The sequence below is a fragment of the Cavia porcellus genome, unplaced genomic scaffold (assembly GCF_034190915.1).
Source record: "Cavia porcellus strain 051 isolate PalLab524CR breed Dunkin Hartley unplaced genomic scaffold, mCavPor4.1 scaffold_8, whole genome shotgun sequence".
NCBI classification, from domain to species: Eukaryota; Metazoa; Chordata; class Mammalia; order Rodentia; family Caviidae; genus Cavia; species Cavia porcellus.
The window spans coordinates 7,670,362-7,684,739 of record NW_026947491.1 but is presented as its reverse complement, the minus strand read 5'-3'; the positions used below and the strand labels follow the sequence as shown (position 1 = coordinate 7,684,739).

The following is a 14,378-nucleotide window of genomic DNA, read 5'->3' as shown; positions in this document are numbered from 1 at the left end:
AAGGGCTTTGGGTGTCAAAACCATTGTTTCAAGCCCAGCACTGTAAAGCAAAAGAAAATCTGAGCCAGTGCCATTCATGGACTGCAGGGAGAGAGAACAAAGCCAAGGAGCAAGCCCTCCCTGCAAATCGGCACCATGTAGGGGGGGCCACCACTGTAGGGGAGGACAGCCAGACCCAAGCCCCTTCTGGTACCTGGGCTGGCAAACAAGAAAAACCAATCCTCCTACCCCCATAAGCAAAAAGCTGATTTGGAGAAGCACAGGCTGTGATGATAGCTGTTGATGTGAGATGCGGCTTGATGCCTGTGATGTTTGGTGTTTCGCTGACCTTGCAGGTGTAGGGTCAGTGGTCGGATCATCTGTTCAGAGGATGGTGATGCAGGTGTGGCATCTAGGGAATCTCCTCCTGAGGATGTGGCCATTGTTAGTTCCCCATTTGTTTTGAAGACCTGTACCATTTTCATGGTTTTGTTGGGTTGGATTTTGTTCTGTTTTGTTTTGTTTGATTTTGTTATATCCAATGGCATGAGCAGCCATTTCAAAGACAGCAAGATGTATTATGGTAGCCATTTAGGATTTACCATTATCATGTTTTGAAGTCCTTCACTGAACTCATTCTTTTGTTTTTGTCAGTTCTATGCTGTCCTGTTCTGTTTGACTTTCACTCTGTCTGAGGGTATCTGCAGCTATTTTAAGGCCAGCAAGAGGCATTATGGTAACTATTATTGATTTTATATTGTTTTGGAATCCTGTGTCATTTGCACTGGTTTGTTTTGATTGGTTTTATTCTGTTTTGTTTTCCCTAGTTTTATTCTCTTTAAAATAAAAATTAAGTTTTTTTTTTTAAATGCTATTTTCTCATAGCTTCTATTGTTTGGATCTAACCCTTTGGCCTGAAAGTCATCATTAATAAAATTCGGGGCAGGAAGACATCACTGTGATTCTTCTGATTTATCATAGCCAGTGCCATCTGGAAAATGACATCCACCAAGATGCATGTTTAGACTAAGTGCTATGGGAAGGGGAAAAAAAGTTGGTCATCTGTTCATCTTTTGAACCTTTAATTTTAAGATGGAGGCTCAGTGAAATGACAAGAGAAATATGAATGACAGCCACATGGGAGACACCGGGGCGGGGGGGGGGGAAGGTCAGCAGCCACAGTCCAGCGTGGCCCCAGTGCGATCCCGTGGACCCAGTCTCGTGGATTCTTTGCTACTTTTTCCAAGCATTTAGTCTCCTGCATTTGCCCCTCCACATACAAAACTATGCTTTTTCTAGAGAAAAAGTCCCCTGCCGAGGCCTTTCTTTGTTCAATGGCTGCTGTCCACCGTCCAGCCCCAGCCTCCTCGCCGGTCCAGTCTTCTTCTACCTGTGTTCAGTTTGGGTTTTCCTGTTCTACTTTCAGTCCCCGCCACTACACACGTAACCGCTGTGTCATTCCCTGAATCTCGGCGCTCACTGTTGGAAGCAATGCTGTCACCAGATGAGGGTTCGAGAAGATACCGCCAAAGAGGAGATGGGGGGCTTCAACTCATCTCCACCCGTGGGGTAGGTTCTTCAGTGGGCATGGAGAACATTGCAGGACTCCGCAGTGAAAACTTTCATCAGGTTTACTAGGCAGAAAAAGAAATTTTCAGAAGGCCAGGGCAGGCTGACTGGGGCTGGCATTTCTGACTTCTAATTTTAAGGCTGATTATTTACCCTCTAAGTCTTATATTTGGGGAACCTTGTATAGTATCAGAGGAAAGGCATCGGCCTGAATTTACAGTCCATTGTGCCTTGAAGAACCTTAAGAATGTTTTGGAGTGGGTTTCCTGCAGGAGTAAGAAAACAGGTTTTGTAATTTTGGGTAACTTTATATACTGAAACTGCAGTTTTCTGAAAAGCAGGAGTTTTTAAATTACAATGTCCCTGTCCCCTTTCCACCTAGCATTGCTTCGGTCTTATCTCAGCATGAATGACTCGGTTCAAGTAGCTCCTGTGTCACTCTGGGTAAGTCGCACTGCATCTCTGCATTCTCATTTCCTTCTTCTGGGAAGAGGGGCAACAGTGCTTCCTTTGCTGGGTTGTCTCAGTTATATTCCTGGTTACGGGGACAGAATAGTCGACACTCGTAATTTGAAGAAAGGGAGGTTTATTTCTGACTCACATTTCCAAAGGTTCGGTCCATGGCTGGCTGACTTCAAAGAAGGTCCAGGTGGAAGGGTTGGGCAGAAGGAAGCAGAAACAGAAGAGAAAAGCCAGGGAGGGAATAAACCCTTGTGATCACTCCCCAGGGGCTGCCTCTGCTGACCAAGGCTCAGCTTCCAGGAGCACATTGACCCATAGTCCAGTCCTCTTCTGCCTACGAGTACACTGGGCTTTGGGGGTGGTATCTGTATAATCATGGGTAGAGTGAGCTTTAAATAGGACAACCTGTATAAAGACCTCAGTATACAGAAGTTTGCAGTATGTGGTGGTTTCTGTGACCCTTTTTCTTTTTTAGGCAACTTCACTATTTTGTCCTTATTAAGGTAATTTTATTGTTAAGGTAAATTTTGACCTTACTTCTTGTCCTGAACTACCAGATTGGAGGCTCTCAGAGCCCAGAAAAGATACCTTATGCCACTTTAGTAGTTTACTGTGAAAAAGACACTGAAAGTGCGGCAGTTGAGCAGGGTGGTGGATACCAGTGAGGCCAGCACTCTGGGAGGCTGAGGCAGGAGCATCAGTTCAAGCCCAACCTCGGCGACTTGGCTGCTTACTGACACCCTGTCTCCAAATGAAAAGCATAAAACGGGCTGGAGATGCAACTCAGTGTGAAGATCCTGGACTTAATCCTTAGAAGGACAAAAATGGTGGAGACGGGAGGTAGAAATGTTGCACAAACTGAATGGAGCCAGGATATAGCCATCGCCAGATAGTGCACCGGGGTGGAGAGGGGAGAGAAATCTGAAGTTCTTGGGGAAGCCAGGTGCCCCTGACAACAGAGTGCTTGGTCAAGTAAAAAGATTTCTGCTTTTTTCATCCACATGCAATACAAATACCCCCCCCCCATTTGAATGGCCTCCTTCTAAAACAGTCACAGTAATGCACTGTAAGGCAGTGTTCAATGTCCTGTGTGCTCCTTCCCTCTTCCCAGACCACCCAACCAAAACTATCCTCCCACCGCTTTCCACGGGGATCTTCCGGGGGGGGGGGTGCAGTGATTTCTGCACGTGCCCCACCCAGTCTGACTGCGATGCCAGAGCCTGCCCCTCCCCATATCATCAGTGACTTGGTCCAGTTTATTTCCATGTAGAGAGCGGGACAAGTCACCACCACAGCAGAGGTCTTTACTTTGTGGAGTTGGACACTTCTAGTTTCATTTTGTTCCATTTGTTTTGTTTTGTCTTTTGACACATGATCTCATTGTGTAGCTTGAATTGGTCTTGAACTCACTATGTAGCCCAGAATGGCCTTAAACTCACAGTGATCCTCCTGCCTCAGCTTCCCAAGTGCTGGGATTATGGGTGTGCAACACCACCAAGCTTTTTCTCCAGACAAGAACACTGGGCCCTGGGTGTGTGGATGAGGCAGGATAGAGAAAAAGAGAAAAATCACTGCTAGGAGTTATCTGCCAAGTCATAATAAATGATTTATGTTCATTTCTCTGAGACAGGGTTTGAAACATTGATTCCTTAGATAGTGGTGGAAAGGAAAACTAGCAAGGTGAAGTTGATATTTCCCAAAAAAAGAGAAAAGGATGAAAAAATAATAGCTCACGTCTGTGATCTTGATTGTGCTAGCATTATTGAGGCCCTCTCTCTAAGATCAGCTACTCCTGACCTGATCTCCCAACACAGAAAGGTAAGGTCCAGCTTGGGACTGGGTGGGAGTCTCAAGAGGTCTAAGAAGAACACAAAGGCTGGTGTCAGGTGACACAGAGCACACAGAGCGGTGTGACCTCAGGAGAAAGTGTTAATTTCTCTGGCACTTTCCCATGTCACGCAGACTCAGAATAGGATAGGCCTACCTCTGATCCCCCTTAGAAGATCTCACCGCAGGCAGGAAAGCTGAACAGGCCCCTGGCATCAGTGCCTCCCCCAGTATGCCAGTTCTACTCTGCAAACTTGGGTGTCCTGGACTGTGACACTGACAGGGATGAGGGCAGAATGCAGTGGGAAGGTGCTTCCCAGTCATCCCTTAAGTGACAATGTATGAGTCAAATACAAAGAATGTTAAGTATAAAAAATTATTTTACAGTAAAGGAAGCATTGCCATGAATCTCGGTCAAAATCTTCTTTTTCTTGAAATAGACTTTATTTTAGTTTGAAATTCCAGGCAAAATTGAGCAGAGAATATAGAATTCCTCACCTTCCTCTTTCCACATGGTCACAGCCTGAATACACAACTCATCCCTTATGAATGTCCTAGTGAAGAGCGTGCTCGAGAAAGCTGGGCACAGCTCTCTGGGCCATGCCATCCTCACTAACACGGATCAGCTGTTAGGTGACACCCAGTAGCAGGAAGCCCAGTGTTCTCCTCCCCACCTGTACTGATCACTTTCACAGTGCTAGACACCCATGCTTTAAAGGAGGGGACCTGTTTGGGCTCATGATTTCAGAGGTTCGGTCCATGGTCAGCTAGCTGTAAGGTGGGGCTGAGATGGCAGAAGCATGTGGTGGAAGATTCCACTTGTGGTATCCAGAAAGGAGTCAGAGACAGACAGGGAGGGGGAGGAAAGGAAGGAGAGAAAGAAGGAGAGAGAGGAGCCACAGAGTGGAGAAGGAGCAGAAGGAAGAAGAGGAGAGGAAGAAGGAAGAAAGGAGGAGACAAAAGAAAAGGAAGAGAAGGAAGGATGGGGACAGCCAGGGACAAGAACAAGAATCAGTCCCCTCTGAAGGACCCAGCTCTGGGGGTGGACTCGGCACTGAGGTACATCCCCAGCCCTTTCTTAGTTTTTATTTTGAGTAAGGGTCTAGCTAAGGCATTCAGTTGCCTGTGCAGAGCCCCACCTTTCTACCCTCCTGCATCAGCCTCCAGAGTGCTGGGCTTACAAGCATGTGCCACCACACCTGGCTTGACATAGACTGTGTGTGTGTGTATGTGTGTGTGTGTGTGTGTGTGTCGTGCACTTATGAAAACCTAGAAGTGAAAACATTTATCATTGCTATTTATGCCTCCCCAGAGACCTCCCAAAATTCAGGCATAGACTGAAGAACTATGCAAGACTGAACTTGCAAAGATTTCATGTTCTAAAAACCTAAATTTTGTTGCATTTAGGGAAATGCCAGATAGAATCTTGCAGGAATATAACTAAATAGGAGATATACTTTTTCCAACAAGAAGCACACGGTACAGGAGAAGAGAAAACCTTTGCACAAGCACCTTTTGTAAACTAGTGATTTCTTTCTGTATGTTTTTTCTTTTTAATTCTGTACTATTTCTACCTTTTTCTGCTTTTTTTTTTTCTCTTAAAAAAGAAAGAAAGAAAGAAAGAAAGAAAGAAAGAAAGAAAGAAAGAAAGAAAGAAAGGAAAGCCTGCACAGGAAATGGAGCACAGGCAGAGAAGGAGGCAGCTCTAAAGGTGCCAAAACTATTAGTCAGTGAGCCCAAGGTCATCATGCCAAACCCGGCAATGCAGAATTACTTTCCCAGAAAGGCAGCGCGGTCCCTGCAAACCGCTGCAGGTGAGCCCGCAGTGAACTTTCTATTGAAAAATGGCTGTGAAGCTTGCCGGTAATTGATTGTACCAGCTGAAAATCCCCAAGCTGAAAATTGCTTTGAGCTGAAAAGGTGCTAGGAAATGGAATTTCTCGGGAAATTCACTGGAGATCCTCCATGAAAATTAACACGTCCGATTTTCTTTGGGTAGCACACATTAGACACTTTATTACCCCTCCTTCGTAATTGCAGCCTTTGGGGTTTTGGAGCTGAAATTACACAAAAGTAAAAGGGGAATCTTCAAATTGTACAACGAGGGGGAAATTGGAGAAGATTTTGTGGATGTTTCACTGGCTGCATTTAAATGTGGGAGGTATGATCCAAAAATCCAGTGAATGCTTAAATGTTCAAAACTTCATTACAATAAAATGCACGTTGCCATGAATCACCCTCTCAGTCTTCTCCCTCATTTTGAACTCAGCTGAACAGTAGTCCTTGCAGCTCTCTGAAGCGATTTTGGAGTCCTCTTTCCTGCATGTCTTTACCAGATGTGATCAAAAATATGATCACACCCATCAGAAAGGCAGCTCATAAAACATGACACTGTGTCCTTACCTCAGTCACTGGGTCTGGCATGGTGTAACTTCTGGCCCTTCCTCAGAGTCACAGTGACCATGAAAGAAAAAGACTTTGGATCCATTCAGGACCTGGAGGCAGCCAGGACAGCGCACTGAAGACCCTCAGGACAGAGGACTCCAGAGCTGCTGCGGGAAGCAGCCAGGACGATGGGATGAGTGTGTCCAAAGTGAAGCGGATCGTGGAAATGCAGCAAAGTGTTAAATTTTTCGAAGGTAAGCCTTCACCATATTTTTTTTTATCACATCTCATATTTTCACAGAGATCTGGGTCTAATAGTAAAATCTGCTTTTTCTCAGGCTAACACAGAGGCAAATAGAAATTCATCACTAGGTCCTGGGCCCCCAGCATTTCCTGCTGAGCTGGGTGACTCAGCCTTTTCCAAAACTATAAATATAGTTGACATGTAGGACCCTGCGACCGTTGACTTCTGCCTTGTCATTTTGTGGTGGCTTCAAATAGTCCCCAACCAGGCGTTGTGCTCAAATGGGAGAAAACGCAATTACAAAATCAGTTTATCAAGTGCAGGGTAGAAAAAACGTCACCTCTACTACCTTTCATAATAAAATGAAAGCTGAGTCAGTGAAGTTCAAAAAGAATATACCAAGCACCAAAAGTGAATTACATTTTTTTCCTTTCCTTCCACTGGAACTTCATAAAGTTACCGATGTCACAAGAATACCAGCAATTTGGAAGAATATGTTTTGCTTTTTAAATATCTTGCAAATATTATCAAGTGGCTTCTCTTCACCCTGAATGGTACCATTTTTATGTCCTGATTTCTAAAGTCACTGCAGAAATCCTAGATAAAAGCGATCTCACAGGAAGCCCAAAAAGATTTAAAGAGCAGGGAAAAAATCAGCGTTGATCTTGCTATCACTGACTGCTGGAGAATTCAGCTTTTCACAAAATGACTACGGAGTCTGCTGCGAACTGCCTGTCTGGGTCTAGCACTTTGTACCATAACCAAGTGTTCCCGAGTCCAAGGCAGTGTGACAATAACTGATGTTGTTACACTGTCCCTGGCTTGTTACAAATGCAAGATTCAAGTTCCACGATTTGCTAAAATGCCTCTCATATTTTCTGCCCCGCTATTTCTCCCCGAACTAAGAACTGAGTCACCACCCACGTGTGTGGCCGACACAGGCCCCTGCTTACTGGAGTCTCGGGGTGTGGGGAGGCCTCCCACACATGCCTGGGTGCACCGCTCGGGAAACTGAAGCGTCTTCAAAGACAACCGTTTAAAACCAGTGAGAATGAAAGCCTGGACACTGTCCCCACCCAGTGCAGAAGGAACGCGTTATACATAGTTTTGTTTTGTTCATACACATATGAGTAATAAACAAAAAGCTCACATTTCTATTCTCCCAGATTACTCGGCTCAGGAATTCTGTGAATCACGCCGTAGGAGGAACAAACCCACTGCAGTCACGTTAACAAACTGCTTTTGTTTCCATTTTATCACTCGCAGGGACCATCAGGCCAGACAACACAGTTAACTGTTCAGTTCTCTTTGATTTCCTCTGAATTTTCAAAGTTGATTCCATGGTAAATCAAAGGGAGTGGGATTTTTATAACGTCAGGTTGGAAGTGTAGACCCCATCCTTGTCTTTAGCTATTTATTTCATCCTAGGCTACGGGAGATACTGAGGCACTGTAAAAGCTCACAAAATTGGGCGTGATGGTGCACACTTGTAACCTCGGTGCTCCGGAAGGCTGAGGCAGGAGGATCACAAATTCAAACTCAGCCTGGGCAGCTTAGTAACTTAGCAAGATCATGTCTCAAACAATAAATAAATAAATAAATAAATAAATAAATAAATAAATAAGTAAAAATAAAAACAGCTGGAGGTAGAGCCCCGTGCAAAGACCTTGGCCTCAATCCCATGTCTCAGCCCTGCCCTTACCGCGCCCCCCAACACACATACAGTAGTTTACAAGCTGTGCAAAGCCTCATCTGCATGTCAGTAAAAGTTTAAACATTCCTCCTGCAACCTCTGTAAGAAGCAGTGGTCATGCTCTTGAGGTCCATGAAGAGTGACTTGTGGGCATGCACAGGACCTCCACATGTACACATCACCACCCCACATTGTGGGTTTGTGTGTCATGAAACCCATTTTACAGCTAGGAAAATCCTGAGACCCAGAGGTTTGAGATGACACAGACTCCACCGGGTAAAATCCCGGAGCTCTGTGCCTCCCCTCAGTCTCAGTGCTCAGCCAACCTGAGAAAGAGTATCTTTTCCTTTCTCCTGCCTACTTGCCCACTCTTTTCCCCATACTGAGAAGAGGGCGGGGGGTGTCCCTCCCCCAAATTCTGCTTCTCCCCCTTCCCTGCACACTCCTGCCCTGGTGGCTCCTGACTCTTCCTCCCACAGCATGATCTTAGGACCAGTTAGATGACCTGTACCAGAAATCTGCCTTCCATGTGTCCTAGTCAGTGGGAAAATGGGCAAAATGGATCCACTAGTCCTGCTGCATAGCTGCTGCTGGGTGCCGGGAGCCAGGCTTCCGGCAGGAGGACTGGAATGGGTGTGGGGGGTTGTGAGTCCTTGGCAAATGACCAGGGTCACCTGGGGGGACCTCTGACCGGATATCTCTCAGCAGGGTGTGGTTTGGCAGAGACCCCAGTGTGGTGCTCCCCTGGGGTCCCCGTGTGACCTTGTGTGTCTTTCTCTGCAGCAATTTTCAACTTCCTTTCTGCAGAGCAGCTGAAGTTCAAGACAAACCATCCCAGGGAAGCCCAGCAGAAGCAGCCACATAGAGTTTGGCAATCCGCAATCCAAAGATACTCAACGCACTTCTGTCATCGCCAGAAACTCACCTGGACCCAAGCACAGAGAGCTTCCTCCACCCCTCAGAGAGCGAGAGGGCGACTGTCGCACCTCCAGGAATATGCAGGAGGGGCCGTGGGCCCTGAGCACCTCACAAAGTCATCATCTTGTGTACTGGAAAAGGTGAGTTCTATCAGCTTCTTCTCCAAAAGCTCACAGCTTTATCGCCATCATGATCTGTCTTTTAGCCATGCAGTTCCCCCCACACTGGCCAGCTTTCCACACTCAGCCATTCCTTGGTCCAGTCCAACTGAGATATTTGCATTCCTTCTCTAAACAAGGTGCTGGTCCACATCTCCTTACCTTATTCACTTCTCACAGGCATGAGGCACAACCAGTGTTCCCATCATCCTTCTTTAGAACTGGCTTTCTCAGAGCCTGCCTGGCAAACCCAAGGCCCTGAGTTCGATTCCCAGTACCAAAGTGCGGGTGCAGGGCAAGAACTGGACTTTCTAACCGAACAATCACTAGTCACATGTGTCAGGTGGTCACAGCACTGGACAGCAGAAAGTGTCTTCACCCTGACAAAGAGTTCTATGGGAGAAAACTTTCTAGAACCTATTAGGAGAATTGCTTTTTTTAAAAAATCCTTTACTTAAAGAAATTGTATGCAAAAATCTATTTTAGAAACATTAAGTGGAGCCCCTCTGGTTGAACTGAACGTGGAGGAACTTGCAAACCTTGCCCCATTTAATTTCAGAGATGCCCTTGCAAAAACTTAAAAACTCCACAAAAACAACAGAGAAAATCAGGGAGCACCCCACCCAGCATCCTGTAGCTGAGGCCTCAGCCAGCCCACAAGCATGAAGATCAGATATAATCAAGAGAAAAATGACTCATCTCAAAATGAGATCCGGCTCCTGTTTTATCCGACTTATCTCTGACACATCTGCTTGTATTTATCCAAATATAGCAAGACAGAAACATTCTAAGTCAAAGTACTTGCAACGGGACCAAAAAAATAAATCACTTTTTAATTCTGTCTCATTCACATTTAATTTGCAACTTCCTCTTGCAAAGCATGGGTCCCAGAACAGCATTGCTGTTCCTTGCCCTTAAGTCAGTTTGATCTCTTGTTTTCCCTTTTTATTTCTTTCTAAATCCTCCTTAAGTCCACTGAAATGTGTTTTCAAAGATTCCTGGCCCTGCCTGAGGTCACCCTTTCCTACCCCTATCTTAGGCGCAGATTTGGCCAGGATCGCTGCCCTGTTCCTAGCAGGACACACTGCTGGTTGGTTCCTGCCCCGAGAGGAACAGGGTTTTAAAGTCCTATTGAATGTTTTCCTGATGAGAACAGGGTGTAGGGTTGGGGATCACAGGCCAAATGGGAGGAAGGGAAGAAGGGGGTCACTGAGTGTTACGGGGTCTGTGAGTGAAGGAAACGGATGTACAAATAACACATCTTTAATGCCATAAGCACTCTCGTGTATTCTTTTGCTTGGGGTTTTCTCACTGGCTTGCCCTTCCCAGTCTGCCCTCTTGAAATTCAGACTGTCCTGTTAAGGTTTGCATCTGGATGTCCCCCCAGTGCCTCATGAGGTCACAAGGGCAGGCCTTTTGGAAACCATTAAATCTGACTTTGTGATTGATTCATGCTCCAAAGCTGGGATTAAGGGAATGAGTGCTCACCCACCTGAGGGCATGGCCTGCATACAATACAGGGGACAGAAGAAGGCTTGTCTCTCCCTCTCTCTATTTCTTGTTCCTTTTACAGTTTTCCACCACCATGAAAAGCTGCCCTTCTGCCATGCACCACCCTGCTGGGAGCCAGCTGATTATGGGCTGAAACCTCTGCAAACTGTGTGCTACATAACCCTTTCCTCCTTTAACTTTGAGTGTCAGGTATTTTTGCCTCAGTAACAAGAGGAAAGTAACTAAGACATCTCCCATGGTCTCCTGCGTTGACATCAGCAGCCCTTGCTCATGGGCGCCTGCCCCGCTCAGAGCCAGACCCTCCCACACACCCCAGGCCTGCACATTCTGGACTCAGCTCTCAGAATCTGATCTCTGGCTCCCAGCAGAAGCCTTGCCAGCCAAGCTGCCAATAGAATGGATCCTACCAAATCAGAAGACCACAGACAAAGAAAAGATAAAAACATGAAGGGGAACCTGGCCCCATAGACAATCCCTGCCACCCTGAAGCCCCAAAGCCTTCTGCAGTTCCTGAACATGCTCTGATATTCAAAGCTTTACAAGTTAACTTCTCAGCTTTGCCTTTAAATCATGCACAATTTTTATCTTTATCTGATAAACAGACAAATATAGTGAATTTCAGAAAAGTCCACTAAACTGTCCTAAAGTTACAAGCTAGTAACATGACGCTAAGATCACATACTTGACTACAAACCTGTATTTTTCCCATGTAACAGTTATCACTTTGTAAAGTAAGATGCCCCTCCCGACTTGGACATGCTGCTTAACCTTCTTGTGACCTTGCAACTGTTCATGTGTCATCCTGGTTGCCTTCTCACCAGAAGCAGAAAGAGAACTCCAGGACAGGCCATCAGAGAATGGTTTGATCAGGTCCTTAAAAAGGCCATCATCAAGAAATCCATAACAGCAAAGCCTGGAGACACTGGGGTAAAAGGAGCCTCTCTGCATTGTTGATGGGAAGGTAAACTAGTGCAACCTCAATGGAATTCAGAATGGAGAGTCCTCAAAAAGCTGTAACTAGACATTGCAGTTGACCCAGCTATCTCCTTCCTAGGTATCTTCTGAACACATCATATTATAGAGACCAATGCACACCCATGTTTACAACAGCACAGTTCATAATAGTTAAATCTCGTAAGCAACCTGTATGCACATTAATAGATGCATGGATAAGGAAAATGGATTTATATGCAATGGAGTACTACTCTGCCATAAAGAAGAAATAGACTTGAGGTATTTTTAGGAAAATGGATGCACTTGGAGACCATAATGTGAAGCTCTGGGCACAGAGGTTTAAAGATCACATGATTTCTCTTATATAAGAGACTCAAAGTATAGATAAAGAGCAAATGCAAGATAAATAACAGAAAGTAGGAAAATAGATCTTTCTCAAATGGGAAAGGTGATCAAGAGATGGAGGGGGGAGGAGAGAAAGAAGGAAAAGGGAATGACAATGTCCTACATCCGTGCATCAACTCCACATGAGTCATGGAAACATGTATTGCAAACATGAGCTAACACAATAGAGAAAGAAAGGAGAATTCCGGAGCCTGAAATTTAAGTAAACGTGTCAGAGTTGCGCGGTTTTTGTCTCTTGCATATTTGAAATACACAGGGACACTGTTTACCTGACTGTATCAGTCCACTTGCTGCCGCCGTATCAAAACCCAGAGCTGTGTCTTTCACAAATGAAAGAGCTTTATTGGAGTCACAGAGGCGGAGCTGAGGTTGAGCCTCCCAGGGACATTATTCAGCCCATAAAGGATTCGGGCTGGGTTTTCATGCAGAGTCAGAAAAAGAGTGAGAAGGATCAAAGAAACCAAAGCTCTGCAGAAAGTGAAGACGAGAATAGCAACTGTGGATGAATCATGATTAGGGTTTTTTTTCTCCTTTTTATAGGAAACTCGATTTGTCAGATAGGAAAAGGTAGCGAGAGAGGCATTTAGCTGTCTCTCTCCACACTGAACAAGTCTGAGAATTGCTTGGGAGAAAGGTAAATTTGGCTTTAACCGTGGGCTGGCCAAAGAAAAAGCTATTCAGACTTCAGAGGACAGCTCTTACCTATTGTACTGCCATGAAAGTAAAATTAAGAACCAACGTTTAGAATTTATATACTGACTCTTCAAACCTTCTGGATAAGAAAAAAGTATTTGAAAGATTCAGAGCTCTGTGTTTGTTGGTGTGTAGTGAGCAGACCTTGCAATTAAGCACAAGACCTATTTAGCAGTAGATTGAGTGTTATGTAACCCTGCTTCTTAAACCTCATTTCCTGCTCTGCTCAATCAGGGCTCCCAGATGTGTCTGCAGAGGCTGTCAATGGAAGCAAAGAACAGCATTTAGAAAGCACTTCATATAAACGTAATACATAGTTGCTATAATTATTAATCTTTTAAAAAGTCCCTTTGGAACATCTTTGCCACTAAGTGACATTTTTATGTACAGTTTTGTTTGTTTGTTTATTTGTTTGTTTTTGAGACTAGGGTCTTGCTAAGTTTCCCAGGCTGGCCCTGAGCTTGTGATTTTCCTGTCCCCATCTTCTAAGTAGCTGGTATTACAGACATGTTCCAATATGTCTGGTACTAGAAGATGTGACCCATTTTTAAAGTTTTCCCAGATCATCTATCTCCTACCATCTAGAGACCATCCATCTCCTACAACCTACACATAAAAGTGTCCATAATGGCAGAGTGCATGTGTAATTTCAGCACTGGGAGAGGCTGAGGCAGGAGGACTGCAAGTTGAGCTCAGCCTGGGCAATTTAGTAATTTAGTAGGACCCTGCCTGAAAATTAAAAAAAAAATTAAAGTTTATGAAATGAAATTCTTCTCCCTATGAACTCTATTGTATCTTCAAAATTTATTGTATTTGTGATTGCCATATAATTGTACTCTATCTAGATGTCCCCCAAAGCCTCATTCGCTCATTGGTGGGGCTTTGGGGAAGCGATTGGATCATGGGGGTGAGGCACTCTCACTGGATTAGTCCAGATCTGGAGAGTGGAACCTGATTGGAGGAGGTGGTTACTGCAGGTGTGGCCTGGACCTGTCCATCACCCGTCCTCCTCCCTCCTTGATCACTCTCTGCTTCCTACCCATCATGCCATGAACTGTTTCCCTTCTGCCATGCTGCCCTGCCTTGGAGCCAGCCTAAGCTTCTATCAACTATGAGCCAAAATAAACCTTTCCTCACTTATCTTGTGAATGTCTATCGTCTCTTTGTGATAAGAATTTTCAATATCTTTGTTTCTAGATATTTTGAAATGTATAATCCATCATTGTTAACTACAGTTACCCTATTTTACTAAAATGCAAAAAAAACACCAGAATTTATTCCTCCTAACTGTAACATTGTATCTCTCTGATCAGTATCCCCACCTACCTTCTCCAACCAACACTAGTAAACCCCTCTAACTTTCCCAACTTCTGCTAGCTACTTACAACTTTTTTGAAATCTACTTTTATGGATTCCACATATCAGTTGGAGCATGCAACAATTCTTACCTTTCTGGGGCTGTCTTGTAGATTCTATCCATGTTGTTGAAAATTATAGAACTGCATCCATTGTCTGGCCAAATAGTCATAATTGTTGCATATTTTCTGTATCCATTTAACACTTGATGAACACATATGTT

General features: G+C 44.8%; 1 long non-coding RNA gene across 2 annotated transcripts; it reads left to right on the top strand.

Annotated features, from left to right (window-relative positions):
• Window positions 1–6,140: 6,140 nt before the first annotated feature.
• LOC134477225 (uncharacterized) lies at window positions 6,141–13,939 on the top strand. Of its 2 annotated transcripts, none has more exons than XR_010049125.1 (3): window positions 6,141–6,476; window positions 8,967–9,217; window positions 10,809–13,939. It is a non-coding gene; the product is annotated as an uncharacterized LOC134477225 (long non-coding RNA). The 2 variants fall into 2 exon arrangements; XR_010049124.1 differs by having other exon boundaries at window positions 8,943–9,217.
• The last annotated feature ends 439 nt before the right edge of the window (window positions 13,940–14,378 follow it).